The sequence below is a fragment of the Etheostoma cragini genome, chromosome 14 (genome assembly GCF_013103735.1).
Source record: "Etheostoma cragini isolate CJK2018 chromosome 14, CSU_Ecrag_1.0, whole genome shotgun sequence".
In the NCBI taxonomy this organism is placed as follows: Eukaryota; Metazoa; Chordata; class Actinopteri; order Perciformes; family Percidae; genus Etheostoma; species Etheostoma cragini.
In genome coordinates this window covers 15,003,582-15,019,444 of record NC_048420.1, presented here as the reverse complement: position 1 = coordinate 15,019,444, position 15,863 = coordinate 15,003,582, and the positions used below count along the sequence as shown (strand labels likewise).

The 15,863-nt window shown below is 39.1% G+C and overlaps 1 protein-coding gene across 1 annotated transcript in view; it reads left to right on the top strand.

The window, feature by feature from the left end:
* Positions 1-15,863, top strand: part of LOC117957175 (CUB and sushi domain-containing protein 3-like) — a gene marked incomplete at its 5' end in the record, with an annotated part of 260,410 nt that overhangs the window by 36,440 nt on the left and 208,107 nt on the right. The window lies entirely within an intron of this gene.

Sequence of the window (15,863 nt, the reverse complement as noted above, 5' to 3'; positions counted from 1 at the left end):
TTGTCCCGTCTGTGGTGTTTTTCAGACAACAGCATGTCTCAAAAAACATGTGCATTGCTGTTCATTTAAGTACTGTTATTTAAAGTTGTGACCATTATTTTTTAATTATTCATATGGCAATTTGTTACTGTTCTATTGCTGTAGGAAGACTGCTGTTCATAATGTTGTTAGAAGTTTGATGACTGTATTACGGCAGTTATTGAGATAATTAGAAAATGCTAATGAAGTTGCAGATGTGTTTTAAAGTAAGTCAGTTGCTAAGGGAAATATATAGTTAATATACAGTATAATAAGTGCTGTACATGTGTGTTTCTATAGTGGACCAATGCACCTTACATTTTTTTAATAAATGTTAACAATACATGTTACATTCATGTTTACAGTGTGCATTATGTTTATTACTTAATTATCTTTATAGTTTCTAAATTTAGAGTCCAATTTCTTCAGTGTCTTTATTTTCTATGTCCCTATATACAAGGGAGCATGGCATGTAATATGTAAAGATGGGAACTTGTCCTCTATTAGATAAAATAATAAAAACATGAGGAAAAGCATTGCTATTTAATTGCAGACTGACTGAGTGATCGTGTAAAAAAAAAATACATTTAGGAACTACTGCTCTTAACTGAAACCATTCATTGAGTCACCTATCATTTTCAAAAACAGTTGTACACTTTGCATTCAAACCAAGCAGTGGAAGTTAATATGATTTAAGAAATTAATATTTTACGAGAGAGAGCGAAAAACAGAGTGAGACATATTTACATATCATATTCTAGCATTGTAGAAAATTGATCTTCATGGTACATTTCTTCAGGAACATTATTTTCTGCTTACTTTTTAAGGCAAAGAGTACAACGGCTAATTTGTACAAATGATTAGTAGCCCAATCCTTGAATGGTGTGAGTATGACGGTTTCAATTCAGAGCAGTGGTCAGTAAATCTACATTTTTGGACTATACACATTCAGTCGATAAGCGGTTGTCTGCTACGCTTTCTCTCTTCATTACAGTGGCCATGTTTCTAATAAAAAATATTTCATGTTATCATACTTCATGTTATCATGCTTCCACAAGAAGCTGCTGCTCACTATGTATAAAGTGTATAAACTGTGTATATATACACACACATACATATATACTGTGTATATATATATATATATATGTGCACTGTATATACATATACTTTATAGTTATAGTACAGTATAGCGTCTTTATTGCAGACAGAGTAAATCATTTCTATTCATTTCAATTCCTTTGAAAGGCCACTCAGATTCAGAAAGTTTTCAAGGGGAACTGCTATGTTCTAAATTCAATCCACACTTTTTGACACCTTTCCACTCAGCACAGGAAAGGACTCCTTAATGGGTGACAAGTTCATTCCTTTTCAACATGGCAGGCTGTCAAATCCAGAAAGAGAGAAAGGAAGTCATGGGCAGAGCATGACACAAAATGAGTGCAAACTAAAGGCTCTCTTTATATTGTAGACTTGCAGGAACAAAAACAGAGACGTCTTGTGGTAATTTTAATGTCACAGAACACCAATCTACCAGATCTTGCAATCCATTCGACCCTCCAAAGCCAGGTTACTGGGCACTGTGCTCATATCATTTAACTTCAGCTAAAACATTTTTTTAAAGATTATTTTTTGGGCATTTCCATTTCCATTTTTATTTTCGACAGGACAGCTGATGACATGAAAGGGGTGAGCGAGGGGGGAGTGACATTCAGCAAAGGGCCACAGGTTGGAGTAAAACCGGGGCCCGCTGTGACAAGTGTGTCAAGTGTGCCTCTTTATTTGGGTGCCAACTATAGCATCTGAGCTATCCAGGCGCCCAGACATCTGACTTTTAGTAAACCTTTTTAATACACTTGGTTATTGAGGTTGTTTTTGCGTGTCATAAAAATACTAAATTTTTGATGTGTTAACCTTGTTTCACTAAGGAGTTTGAACAAAAAAAGAGGGAACTTAGCACATTCCAAGGCTTGTTAATGTGCCCCCTTTGCTGTCTCGCTTTAGGGCCTGAGTTAACACCAAGGTACAATTTTCACAGATAAAAGAAGCGATATGAATGGTTGAAGTGACGGTTAAAACAGCATATCTTGTGTGCATTAAATATTTCAGATTAGATTTAGATTAGAAAACTTTGATGTTCTCAATGAAGCAGTTAGTTCCGGAGCACACATATGACACTGAGCAAAACAAGTAAGTACACAGTTTTTGTAGCTCCTTGCTATTCACTGTGCAGATATTTGAGAGAATAGCTGACAAGGTGACAATACTGCATGACCAGCATGGTTCAAGTACACATGCGAAAATAGGTTGTAGAAGTGATAAACACATGGCATTGTAAATTAAAGTTATGTAACTAGTAACGTTACACGTGGACGGACGGACTGCGGCTGGAAATCAGAAGGATGGGAAATACTTTTAACATGACTTTAAAATCAATGTCCACTGAGCCAAAATGCTGATGTTATCAATAGTTAGCCCATTCTTGTTTCCTAGCTGCACCGCAAGTTATAGGAGCTCAGCTATGTCATTGTGCTAACCGAGCACAGTTAGTCTTTACAACAGAGCTGCTTCCCTACGCACATGACGTATAACGCAGATCCCCTTCAAGGCCAAGCTGATGCTGGAAGTCCCTCTAGTGGACAGAACATATAACAACAACCACAGGCTTATAGTGGGATTGACAATGCATAAGCCTGAGTAGTGTAGTACATATTTATAAGAGGCTGCATATGGGCATTAAATATTCCAATGTTATTCGAAAGTAAAAAAATAACAAATGGAATTCGAATGGTATATAGAGGAAGACTGACAGCTCTAACACACACACACACACACACACACAAACACAAACAGAATGTTGGTCTTTCTTTGCGTCCCTTTGTTTCCTTCTTTTAGACCTTTGTGCTTGTCTGCATGTGTATTAGATGGTTGGTGGGTGTTCAATATGTGCATCTGGTATGACGCATAGTGACATTATCACTAATTGCAAAGTGCCTTGGTTTAAGTCTGCACACATGCTCGTTTCTGAGATTACAGTATATGTGTGCATGTCTATGTGATTGTTGTGCTACTTGTATGTCCAAGCAGTTGTCCCAGATTTATTCACTGGCACAAGTTTCCACTTACTTGGCCCATCCTCATTCTGTGTGATTGTGCTTCTGTGTGTGTGCGTGCGTGTGTGTGTGTGTGTGCATGCATTTGTCTGCGTGTGACACAGAGAGAGTTTTGCTCCAGGGGACTTATCTGAAAAGCCCCTGCTGCTGTTACATTCAGCTGTTTGACTTACTCTGTTTGTGTGAATGAGAAAGAGAGAGTCAGATCATACTTGGCATTTGCAAAAATGCAAGATTATGCTTATGGTCGGTTGGTCTTTCTATATTCATTATCTCATGTCTTACTGTCCACAAGACACAGCTTGGCTGTAAATGTTTACCGCAAGAGGGAGATTTTTCAGAAGGAATGGTCCACCCTGGTTTGGATAATTTTTGGCAAGTCATCTTTACTCTATGTAATCCTTCCGCCTAATCTTTCACTGGAGCCATTTCAGATTTTAGATTTGTGCAGGATTGTCAACAATACACTTTATGAAAGGAACTGTGTAAAAAAAATAAAAGAAATACCTGCTCGTCATCACTATTGGCAGAAGTGGTATTTGTTGTATACAAGTACATCTCTTTTTTTTCGGTGAAATTACTAAACGTTTGAAGCACTAGATATAAGAACTTCAGAAATTACATGTTAATAGGTTTCTTTCTCTCTCTCTCTCTCTCTCTCTCTCTCTCTCTCTCTCTCTCTCTCTCTCTGTCTCTTTCTCGCACCCAAAACAAAACGAATTTCAACACATTACCAATTCAAATTGAATAGCTGTCTTTTTGTTTTGATGAAAGGTTGTATTCTTAAGTGACCTCTTTGACCGATAATTACATAAATACATGAAAAAGGTTGATTGATTGATCGCTCAGAATTTTGCAATTGGCAGGGCAAAGGTACAGTAGCGTGGCTTTATCCTTTTCAGCCTGCATGGTAGGGTACGCTTTGATGTAATCCTTGAACATTTCTCCCCTTCCTCTGAAGACTGTCAGGTCATAACTAATTCATACTCCAGCACATACCATACAGTGTGTGTGTGTGTGTGGGTGTGGGTGTGTGCGTGCACCCGCCCGCCTGCCCGCCCGTCATGTGAAACACAGAGAAAAAAGTGATGTATTATTTAGCATGATGTTGGAGGCAGTTTGATATTGTGCTGATGAGACGGAATCACAGATTAACACACACACAGACACACACACACAGACACACACACACAAACTGGGGATCCTCCTGGAGCATAAAATACTTTAATTTCAGCATTCTGATACATTTTAAGGCATTCATTTATTGTAAAAACGGCTTATATTTATGTCAAGGAAATCACTAGATTCTGGTGGTACGTAACAATTCAAATATAATTATTTCTAAATATTATGCAATATAATTATATTCAGTATTCCAATAGGGAGGCTTTCACATCCGGGACGTGGGCCCGGATAGACTACATGTTTGGTTGTTAGTATGAACAGGGCCTTTGGAAACTTTTTTCACCCAAAGGATCACGGTCTGCTCCCAAGTTGAAAAATGTACAGGTGAAGCTTGGAAAATTATTTTATTTATTTCAGTAATAACAAATTTAATTAATTTAATTACAAACAGAGTGGGATATTTCAAGCTTTTGTTTGTTAGAATGTTGATGATTATGGCTTATAGTTTACAAAAATCCCTAATTCTGAATACCTGTTATTGACCCCTTTTGCATGACGTACTGCCTCGATGCAGCGTTGCATTGGTGCTATTAGCCTGTGGCACTGCTGAGGTGTTAAGGAAGACCAGGATGCCTCAGTACTTCTGAATTGTTCGGTCTCGTGCCTCTCATCTTTCTCCTGGCAATGCCCCTTCGATTCTCTATAGGGTTCAGGTCAGGCGACTTTGCTGGCCAATCGAGCACAGGAATCCCATGGTCATTGAACCAGGTGTGGTCAGGTGCCAAGTCCTGCTGGAAAATGAATTCATCTCCATAAAGCTTGTCTGCTGGTGGAAGCATGAAGGGCTCTAAAATGTCCTGGTAGACGGCTGCGTTGATTCTGGGCTTAAAGCACAGTGGAGCAACACCAGCAGATGACATAGCTCCCCAAATCAACACAGACTTCACGCTAGACTTCTAGCATCTTGTATTCTGTTCCTCTCCATTCTTCCTCCAGACTCTGGGACCTTGTTTTCCTAATGAGATGCAAAAGTTGCTCTCATCAGTAAAGAGGGATTTGGACAACAGACCGTTTTCTTTTTACTTTAGCCTAGATAAGACGCTTCTGATGTTGTTTGTTGTTCAGCAAGTGGCTTGACAAGAGGAATACGACATTTGAAGCCCATGTCCAAGATCCGTCTCTGTGTGGGGTGGCTCTGGCTGCAGCAACTCGAGCCTCAGTCCACTACTTGTGAAGCTCCCCTACACTTTGGAATGGCCTTTTCCTGATAATCCTATCCAGGCTGCGGTCATCCCTGCTGCTTGTGCACCCTTCCCTTTCACACTTTTCCCTTCCACTTTCTATTAATGTGCTTCGATACAGCACTTCAAGAACATCCAACTTCTTTTGCAATTACCTTTTGAGGCTTTCCCTCCTCGTGGGGGTGTAAATGATGGTTTTCTGCACAACTGTCAGGTCAGCAGTCTTCCCCATGATTGTGACTCACAATCAGGCTCAGGAACCCTTTGAAGGTGTTTTAGATATATTAGCGGATTAGAGTGTGACACGTTGAGCCTACAATATTAAACATTTTTACAATATTCAAATTTTCTTAGATCTTGAATTTTGGGTTTTCATGAGCCTTAATCATCATCAAAATTATAACAAAGGCTTGAAATATCTCGCTTTGCATGGAATGAGTCTATATAATACATTAGTTTCACCTTTTAAGTTGAAAACTGAAATAAATTAACTTTTGCACGATATTCTACTTTGCAGAGTTTCACCTGTAGGATTGACTGACTACTGCTTTTACTAATAATTTGTACAATAATACAATCATGTTATGGATTCAAAGCGTTATTATGGCGTCAGACGGCTGTGCAGACAGTCAGCTGTCTGGTGGAGCTCTGCGCCTGTCATGAGTATTCATAACTTTACCAAATTGACAAACCATTTTAACCATCCACCACCTTGGAATCAGGGACCAATAACTGAACTGTGAAACAGTTTCAAAGGGGCTGTTCCCTTTAAAATACAGATGTTAATTAATTTGATACATTAATCTGGTATCTTTGAAAAAAACAAAAGAAGGCCGTTGACCTGTTCAACCAGTCTTCAGTACAACAGATACACAAATAATTACAAACAACTGCTCTTTAAAGTATAATAGAATTCACTTAACTTCCAACTTATTGTCAATCAAGAGTTGCAACAAGCAGGAGTGTGTGTGTGTGTGTTCCCAACAACGGTACAGCCTGAACTCGGGGGATGTTAGCTTGCATTTAGTTCCATTCAAAACAATGCAGTTTAGCTGTCTCATCAGCACGAGCCGCCTGTGTTAAATATATCAGCTGTCGATGAGAGGGAGGCTGGTTCCTGAAAATCAGATGTTTTGGCGCTGCAGATTTTTCTTTGGTACCGTCTATAAACCTCTTTGGGGGGTGGCAAAACTTTCTCTATGCAGGAAAAACCTTGGAATTAGGAAAACTGAAGTAAATCGTAAACAAAGTAGAAAAACCTAAAAAGACTGAGCATAAAATTGGACAGAATGGGTTCATATCACCCATTTTATTACATTCTATTCTATTACATTATTATTGCTATTCTACTTGTGATTTACTCTGAAGACATATAGATACATCGCATGTGCGACCAAATTGGTTGCACTCTAGAGCCCTGCATCTGTGTCTCCAGAGGTACGGGCAAGCACTGAGTGCACGTCCAGACATGGACATGCATACTATACACACACAGACACACAGCTCCCAGATGTAATATTTTCTTCAGAACATGGAATGGAGAACATGGTCTTCATCCTAGAACATGCTGCCTTGGGACTAACAAGTCAACGGAGATTTCACTTCACTCCCCTCAACACCCACCTCTCTTCACTTCTGCTCTTTTTCCTCCTCGCCACTTATGTTATATCCACTGCTTGTTTTTCTCTTTTTTATGATTTGACAGTAATACACTTTTTACCTTCATTTACACTCTACCGCAGAAGTGCCTAAAGAGAAGGCATGGAAAAAGACTAATAAAATACAGTAGAGGGAGGTAAAACAGAAGCACATGGAAACACACGTTCAGTGGAAAATGGCTAAAGGTGCAAAAGACACTCAAAATGTTGCTTTTATCATAGATAACAATAGCAGGAATTGCAGGTTCCCACGTAGTCTTGTGTTTTAAGTAATGAGCTGCTTTCCTTTTGAAGACGATTTAACTGGAGTAGCTGGCTTCTAAAGGAAGTGGAGATATACATTCTGACTGATGCTGGGATGGAGGAAGTGGCTTCGGTTCAAGTGAAATAAGATAAAAGGTGGAATGACCTTTCGATCTGTGCACTCCTTAGCCTTCATCTTTTTGGGGGTTTAAAATTGTAATTTTGTAAACAAACAGAAGCTGCTGGCAGAAGCTTAAACGCTTTGGGAGCTCTTACTGGCCAGATGTCACATGCATCGATGGACCCTTCTTGATCTGGGCATTTATCCATCAGTTCCACATAATATCATGTGGAGTGTTACTTTCCCACAGAGGGTTACAGCTGATCCGGCGACCTTCTGGTCAATTCCTGAACTTACTCAGCTACAAGCTTGATATAAATGATTTAGATTTAGAAGCTAGCAGAAATCTTCACTTCACTCAGAGATCAGGGCTCACTAGAATAATGTCAATAGAATGATGTTTGTCCATAACTTTATAGTAACTACAGATACAGGTCCTATAATAATCACATATTTTTTGGGGATACTGTACCTGTGGTTTACAGGTAAGCTTTTTGACATTTTTTCTTCAAACTCTGGTTACATTAACAGCTCTTGTGACATTACACTGTGGTGACATCAGAGAAGTCCAATCATGTTCCATTTTTGGGCATGACAAGACAGCAGAAGGTGCTGTGGTTCATTGATTGTCTAGATTGCAATCTTTGGACAAAATAAAAATGATTGCAGACCCTTGCTCAACGTCTTGTTTATATTAATTGGCTTGGGTTGCTATTTAGACTTAAAACAAATGTGCTGCTGTTTTTGATAATAGCAGTTTACTATGTTTGAAAATCAAAAGTGTACAAATGATAAAATCAAACAGAAGGTAAACCCAACGAAGAAGCAGGAAGCCAATATGGAGTCTCTGAGTAGTACTGTAATTGTAAGCTCCATTAACACAGATGGCCACGCGTGCTTTATTTTGTAATTGTTTTGTTTTTGATGGGATCTTTGTTTGTCTTGGAAACCTTTTCTTTTAATACAGAGAAAACTAAATACTGCATTTAATGTAAATATCAACAAGACTGTGTTCACTGTCCATTTATCTTTTCTGGGGGGCAAAGGGCCGTAGTTCGGATTCGAACCCCAGCCGATGAAGGACTCAGCCTACATGGGGCAAACACTCTTACTGAGTGAGCTAGAGGCCGCCCCTTCATTTTACCTTGAGATCTACTTATCTTTGAGGACAAAAAAGTTACAGTTAGGTTCCAGAATAGTTGGACATTGACACAATTTTCATAATTTTGTCTCTGTTCGCTAAGACAATGGATTTTACATGAAATCAGTCAGATGAAATTGTAGTGTAGACAGTCAGCTTTAATTTTATGGTATTAACATTACAATTTGATGAAGGATTTAGGAAATACACACATTTTCATACTTAGTCCCCTAATTTCAAGGGACCTAAAGTAATTGGACAGTTGGGTCAAAAGCTGTTTCATGAGCAGGTGTGGGCTATTCCCTCATCATTTAATCTTCAATTAGGCAGATAAAGGTCTGGAGTTGATTTCAGGTGTGGCATTTGGAAGCTGTTTCTGCAAATCCACAACATGTGGTCAAAGGAGCTCTCAATGCAAGTAAAGCAGGCCATTCAAAGGCTGCAAAAAAAGAAAAAATCTATCAAAGAGATAGCAAAAACATTAGGAGTGGCCAAATCAACAGTTTGGTACATTCTGAGAAAAGAGGAACGCACAGGTGAGCTCAGCAGTACAAAAAGGCCAGAATCAAAACACACTACATCTGTAAAACATGTCGGAGGCAGTGTAATGGCATGGGCATGCATGGCTTCCAGTGGCACTGGGTCACTAGTGTTTAGTGAGGATATGACAGAAGATGGAAGCAGCCGCATGAATTCTGTAGTCTAGAAACGTTCTGTCTGATCATATTCAGCCAAATTCAACAAAGTTGATTGGATGGCGCTTCCCAGTACAGCTGGACAGTGACCCAAAACATACTGCAAAAGCAGCCCAGGAGTTTTTCAAGGCAAAGAAGTGGAATATTCTACAATGGCTGAGTCAATCATCTTATCTCAAGCCGATCGAGCATGCATTCCACTTGCTTAAGACAAAACTTAAGGCAGAAAGACCGGCAAACAAACTGAGCTGAAGATAGCTGCACTCTAGGCCTAGCAAAGCATCACCAAGGAGGAAACCCTCCTTGGTGATGTCTATGGGTTCCAGACTTCAGGCATCATCATCCGCAAAGGATTCCCAACAAAGTATAAAGGATGAAAATTTGATTTATGATTATATCAATTTTTCCAGCTACTTAAGGTCCCTTGAAATAAGGGGAGTATGTTTGAAAATGTGCGTAATTCCTAAAGCCTTCGGCCAATTGTGATGTAAATACCCACAAATTAAAGCTGAAAGTCTGCACTACAATTTGATCTTGATGATTTCATTTAAAATCCATTGTGTTAGGCCGCAGGGCCAAAATTGTGTCACTGTCCAAATAGTTCAGGATCTAACTGTAAATAAACCAAAAGATGAGGGCCAGGGTTGGTCATTGCTCCCCCTGGGGCCATAAAACATGTATACAGCTACCCTGGTAACCTGTTGACAAAATTAGTTTGATGCAAAAGCGTCAAGAAAAGTGCTCTGATTAATTCAGAACAGGGTTTATTGCTTTCCACATATTCAGCAAACATGTCTCATTGAGAAAGCTTTCCTACATTTTTCATCTCCTGCATCAATTATGTTTCAGGCTTGATCACTATTTGCCAGTCACAGCAGTAAACACAAGCCAACAACATTCAATCCTCACGTTGATTTGTTTGATCAGACTGCTGCATGCATGGCCACTGAAAAAGGCACCTCAGAGGAAACGCCTTGAAATTTGAATGATTGATGGGCAATGTTCCGGTGAACAGAGAACAGCAGCATCTCATGAGGCTAAATCTCAGTTATAAAAAGGTTTGCATCCATATTAAGAGGCAGCCATTAAAGGAGAATTCCATTTCCATTTGTTTCTCTCTGCCTCTGATCCCTTATCAGCACTTGATTGATTGATTTTGACTCTAGTCTCTGTCTCTGTGACTTGAACATGATCGGAGTATAAAAGTCAAGTTTGTGTGTGTATGTGAGTGTGCGTGCTTACATCTGTGGGCATGCATCAGTGATGTATATTGCACAGTGTTTGTGCATCCACGTGTGAATGTGATTGAGGTTCTGGCTGTGGCTTCTCTGATCTTTATCAAAGAGAGCTGGGGGGACTGATAATATCCACTCCTCTATCTATCATCCCTCCATCTGTCTGTCTGTCATTCCGTCTCTCTCCCTCTCTCTCTCTCTCCCTCCCTCAATTCAGCAATTGCATACAAAAAAAGTCAGTTAATGGCATAATTGGAAAGAGAAGGTGACCCTAATTGTGGAGGTTAGTTTAAGGAACTGCACCTTAATATGATCTGGAAGGTGAAAACATATAAGGCAAGGCAGCTTTATTTGTATAGCACATTTCAACAACAGGGCAATTCAAAGTGCTTTACACAAAAATAGTGAAAACACAAGAATAAGCAGTTAAAAATAAAAACAGATAAAACACAAGAATAAAAGTTACAGTGCAGTATAAAAAATTAACAGCCACTTAAAGAAAGGCAACATCAAAAAGAAAGGTCTTCAGCCTTGATTTGAAAGAGTTGAGAGTAGAAGCGGATCTGCTGTTTTCCGAAAGTTTGTTCCAGATACGAGGAGCATAGAAACGGAACGCTGCTTCCCCCTGTTTCATTCAGACTCTGGAGACAGAAAGCAGACCTGTACCAGAAGACCTGAGATGTCTGGGGGAGTCATAGTGTAGTAGCAGATCAGAAATGTATTTGGCCCTAAACCATTTAGTGATTAATAACCTAGACCCTACTACAGTAACACTAAATGTGTCCATGTGCCCATACTCGTATACAACTGTGGGTGCGTGCATGCATTTGTTTGTATGTGTAGTGTACAATATGTATGCATGTGTTTTATGTAATCCCATGTTTATACTGTACAGCAGGCAAGTGATAAGTATTTGAGATATGAGAGGGGAGAAAACACATAAGATGGCAGAGGGGTACACTGTGTTTAAGGAGTAATGAATAGCATCAAGGATTAAAATTAAATGAAGAGGTTAAAGAAAGAGAAGTGTAACATAATATAGAAGAGAAGAAGAAAAAAGATAAGAAAACCTGCCTTGAGACAGCAGAACAGAGTGAGGAATGAGAATGGTCCGAAGAAGATAATGATAATAATAATAATAATTAATAATAATAATCAGTCCCTCCAGGATGTCTCTGCCTTTTTTTGAGATTGTTGTGGCCAAAAATGCCTAATTTTGCGGGTACTTTTGAAAAAGTTTCGATACAAGTTGCAAGGTATTTATGTTGCAATGAAGTTGCAAGAGACTAAAAATTGCAAAACAACGTTGAGATTTTTTTGAGATTTTGTTCTTTAAAAGTAAAAGGGTTCCTGTTTCAGGGAGAATAAAACTACTCTGGGTTGAGTTTCTCTAGGCCCTTACCAAAAAGGCTTAGGATGCAGCAAATGTTGATATAATGTGAAAATGGCTGGTGGATTTAAGACAAAAAATTATAATTTATTGAATTAATCAAATTTGAACATGTCTTCTAGTGACATGTTGATCTTTACACTGTTAGTTAATTTCCTGTCCTGGGACACACATTCATACATAAAGTACTTATTGGAGTTTTACTTATCATTTCACTTAAAATAATTGTGTAGCGGTCTTCAGTTAAGGTCATCCTGTACTTCTCCGCTTCGGTTTTCCTGCATCCTCCATGGGTGCGTGCGTGCGTGCATGTCAGTCGTGGGGGGAACTCAGCAGCCCCGCCCGCTGCAGAGACTCGACAGGACTGAAACAGCAGTTGTCGCTTTCAGTGACTTTAGCTTAAAAAAAAGTACATTGATGAAAAAATGTATACAGGTTGGCAGGACGATCTGAAATGTTTCATTTACTGTTCGTTTTATTGGTAAATGTAAGATGTTTCAGTCACACAACTTGTCTTAATGTCATTTGACATCATTTCAGTAGAATTCAGTAGAATTCAGGTAAATTGTTGAGATTGTGACATTGTGAAATCCTGGAGGGTCTGAATAATGTAGTGTGCTCTATGCTTTTGCTTTGTAGTTGAACAGGAGAATCAATGCAGTTTTAAAGCTGTGTGTGTGTGTTCATTATCTACAGTGTGAATGCAGGTCCTTACTGTTCTCAGCGCTGCAAGGTCAGCTTCAACGCAGGAGCATCAATCAAAACAAACACACACACACACACACACACACATAGGATGAGACCAGATTGTATGACACAGAATTTTGAAGGAAAATGTAGGTATTGAAATCATGTCTCCATTTACCCATCTTCCATTTTTTACTGTACTTTACTGCCATGGACGTATAAAAAAACACAATGAGAAATTATAAATTAAACAAATGTAAGGTGCCTGGTAGATCTCCTGGTACAGCGTGCGCTCATATACAGAGGCTCAGTCCTCGACACAGCAGCCGTGGGTTCGGTTCCGGCCTGTGGCCCTTTGCTGCATGTCATTCCCCCTCTCTCATCCCTTTCATGTGTAAGCTGTCCTGTCAAAACCAGACAACCACCAGTGCCTCATACTTTATACCTAGAAATAAGTGATTTTGGACTTCATCATTCTTCCTCCATTGTGCAACCCACTGGAAACTAAAATAACAAACCACACCTCTAACAAACAACAAGCCTTTTAAAAGGACTGTCACACAGTGTTTTACTATTATAATGCATTGTTTTCTTTTTACATTTTTTTTTGTTGCTTTGTCCCAACCTTCCACCAACAAAGCACCACAAAAACCAATGTTGTTCATGACAAACAGTGAGTTTTGTAGATTCTCAGTGTTATCCAGATAGAAGAGGAACTCCACAATGTTACCCTGCATTGTCAAAAGAAAAAACATTAGCTCGTTATCTGGATCGTTGTATATAATTCTATAATGGTGTGGTGCAAAATAGCTGCCAAATCTCTCAGTGTCAGGCCTTCAACAACTGTCCACACAATGTATCAATTTGATGTTTGGATAATGTAATTACAGTTAATGCCTGCCAAGTGTCTGCCTATCTGGCTAGGCAGGATACTGTAGGTGCCTCACATCACAAAAAGCCCCCAGCAAATGACAAATAAATGTGATACCTGGATGAAACTAATCAATTCAATAGCAGATTTATATTAGGAAGCTGCCAAATGGGTTAGTGCCTGCAAAGGATGGGTGTCTAAAATCAAAGATTGTCAAAAAAATAGTCATCAATTTGATTTCTGGATAATGTAATCGGAGTACTGTACAATCTGTAGCGTAAAATCTTCCAGTGCCTAGATTGGCAAGGTAGGAATTTGACAATAAAAGAAGTACAGCAAAAGATATATTGGCTTCATATCTGAATGATATTAAATACTATGATGGAATTATAGCAAATGGCTGCGTGCCAGGACAGGATAGAAATGACATCAAATGATATATTGATTTGATATTCAGGTTTGTCAGACCTCCACTGGCCACTTGGCTAAAATATAGGCTTTGCTAGTACATAGTTAATATCTGTGTGTGTGGTAGTGTGCTTGTGCGCTGCTGCAGCAGTGTGTGTATCTGTGTGTATGTAAGTGTGTTGATAATAATACGGCCTCCTGGCCAATGTCAGTCCATTATTCAGGTTTATATCAGCCAACCAATCAAACGGCTTCCCTTCAGGGTTACCACCTCGGTCCATCCAATCAGCTCCTCCTGCCAAACAGGAAGGAATGCCACTTGATTAGCATAACCAGAAAATGAGCAGGGTCATGCTGACATGGCAGTTTCTGATGTCAAACAGCACTCCAAAGGAGGATTTAGACAAAACGTATGCCTCAAACTGTCAGCCAATCAAAGAAGATTTGGACCATACGTAACACATTCCCATAAAATGTGATAAGGAACATCAACAGGATGATCTCTAGCCTCCTTTAGCTGCTTCTCATCAGCAGATTTTATAATTAAAGGGCATTCCATGGGGGTTTCTCTCAATATTTAATGGTCTAATTAATTGTTTAAAATACTATCAGCACTGTACTCTCCAGCCCCCGTGCTCTGCTTTCTATCAGCAGATTTAGCTACTTCACAATCCCACTGATTTTAATATCTTAACTACTGTCTTCTTGAAAGGGGAACTGCAGTATAGCAGGGTAAAGTACAGTAACACAGCACTACTAGCTTTGTTCGATTGCAAAACATGATTCATTAGATTTATTTTCCCAATTTTACGTTCTGGAATTGGAGGCTTTCAAACTGAAAATGCTTAATATGCTTACATAGGGTAAAAACCAAACTATTGCCCTTATCCTTATAGGACCACTTATATTTCCACGTCCACTTGCTGTAGAGAATAATGCCCTATTTCATGAATGAAGATTTGAGATAACATCGCAACATGAGTATTCAATATCAGTATCCCTGATACCCTATCATCTTATGATGTTGCTAATTTGACTTCTTGGGCTCTGCCTCCAGCACCAAACAGGAAGCAGCAAACTGACAAGAGCCAGTGTTTGGCATATGGTTGCTATGGCGCAGCGCTAAGCTAAACGCAAAAGAGGGAAAGTTGCTGATTTTCAACCCTTCTGAAGCGAGTCATTCAGTGGCGATTTACCAGAGGGTAAACACAGACCTTGATGTACTGGTGCTATTTATCTGTATGTACAGCAGAACTTAAAATCTGCAAACTTAATCTCAAGTTACTAACTAACGCTGGTTGAAGCTACCTAGCTTGGTTACATTTTTCAATATAAATCTGGTTGTAGTCTTACAAATTGTGGCCCTGTGATCTCCAGCATTTTCAAAATTTGATAGACAGTGATGAAAAACTCAGTGACACTAAGACAGATTGTCTTTAGAGGTAAGATGATGTCAGACTTTAGTCTTCTCAAAGTCTTTTCACAGTCTTCTAGTGTATGGTAGGCATACATCTCATTAAAATAACTCTTTTTGTTAGCAGCAGATAGAAGACAGCATTTTTATCTTGTGAAATCTGTGTCTGTCAAAACAGATAGTTGCAAATGTTGAAGTTTTGTCCTGTGATGAAAAGAACAACTTTGTTACAAATTGATTCCCCGGTGACTGTGCACCCACAAATACACATAGATTGTGGTTGATGTTTGGTTGTACTGCACTAATGTTACAGAGATTGGTGATCAAAACAGAAGAAGAGATTGAAAGGGACACAATGTAAATGAGTTGAAGGAACTGAGACAGGACAGAGGCTGGCTGCTTATATCTTGAAGTGCCACCATACTGTGCATTTGATTAAACTTCAACAAGAATGATTTAGAAAGCCAATGTTAATCCATCCATTGACCAGATTTTGGATCAGGGCC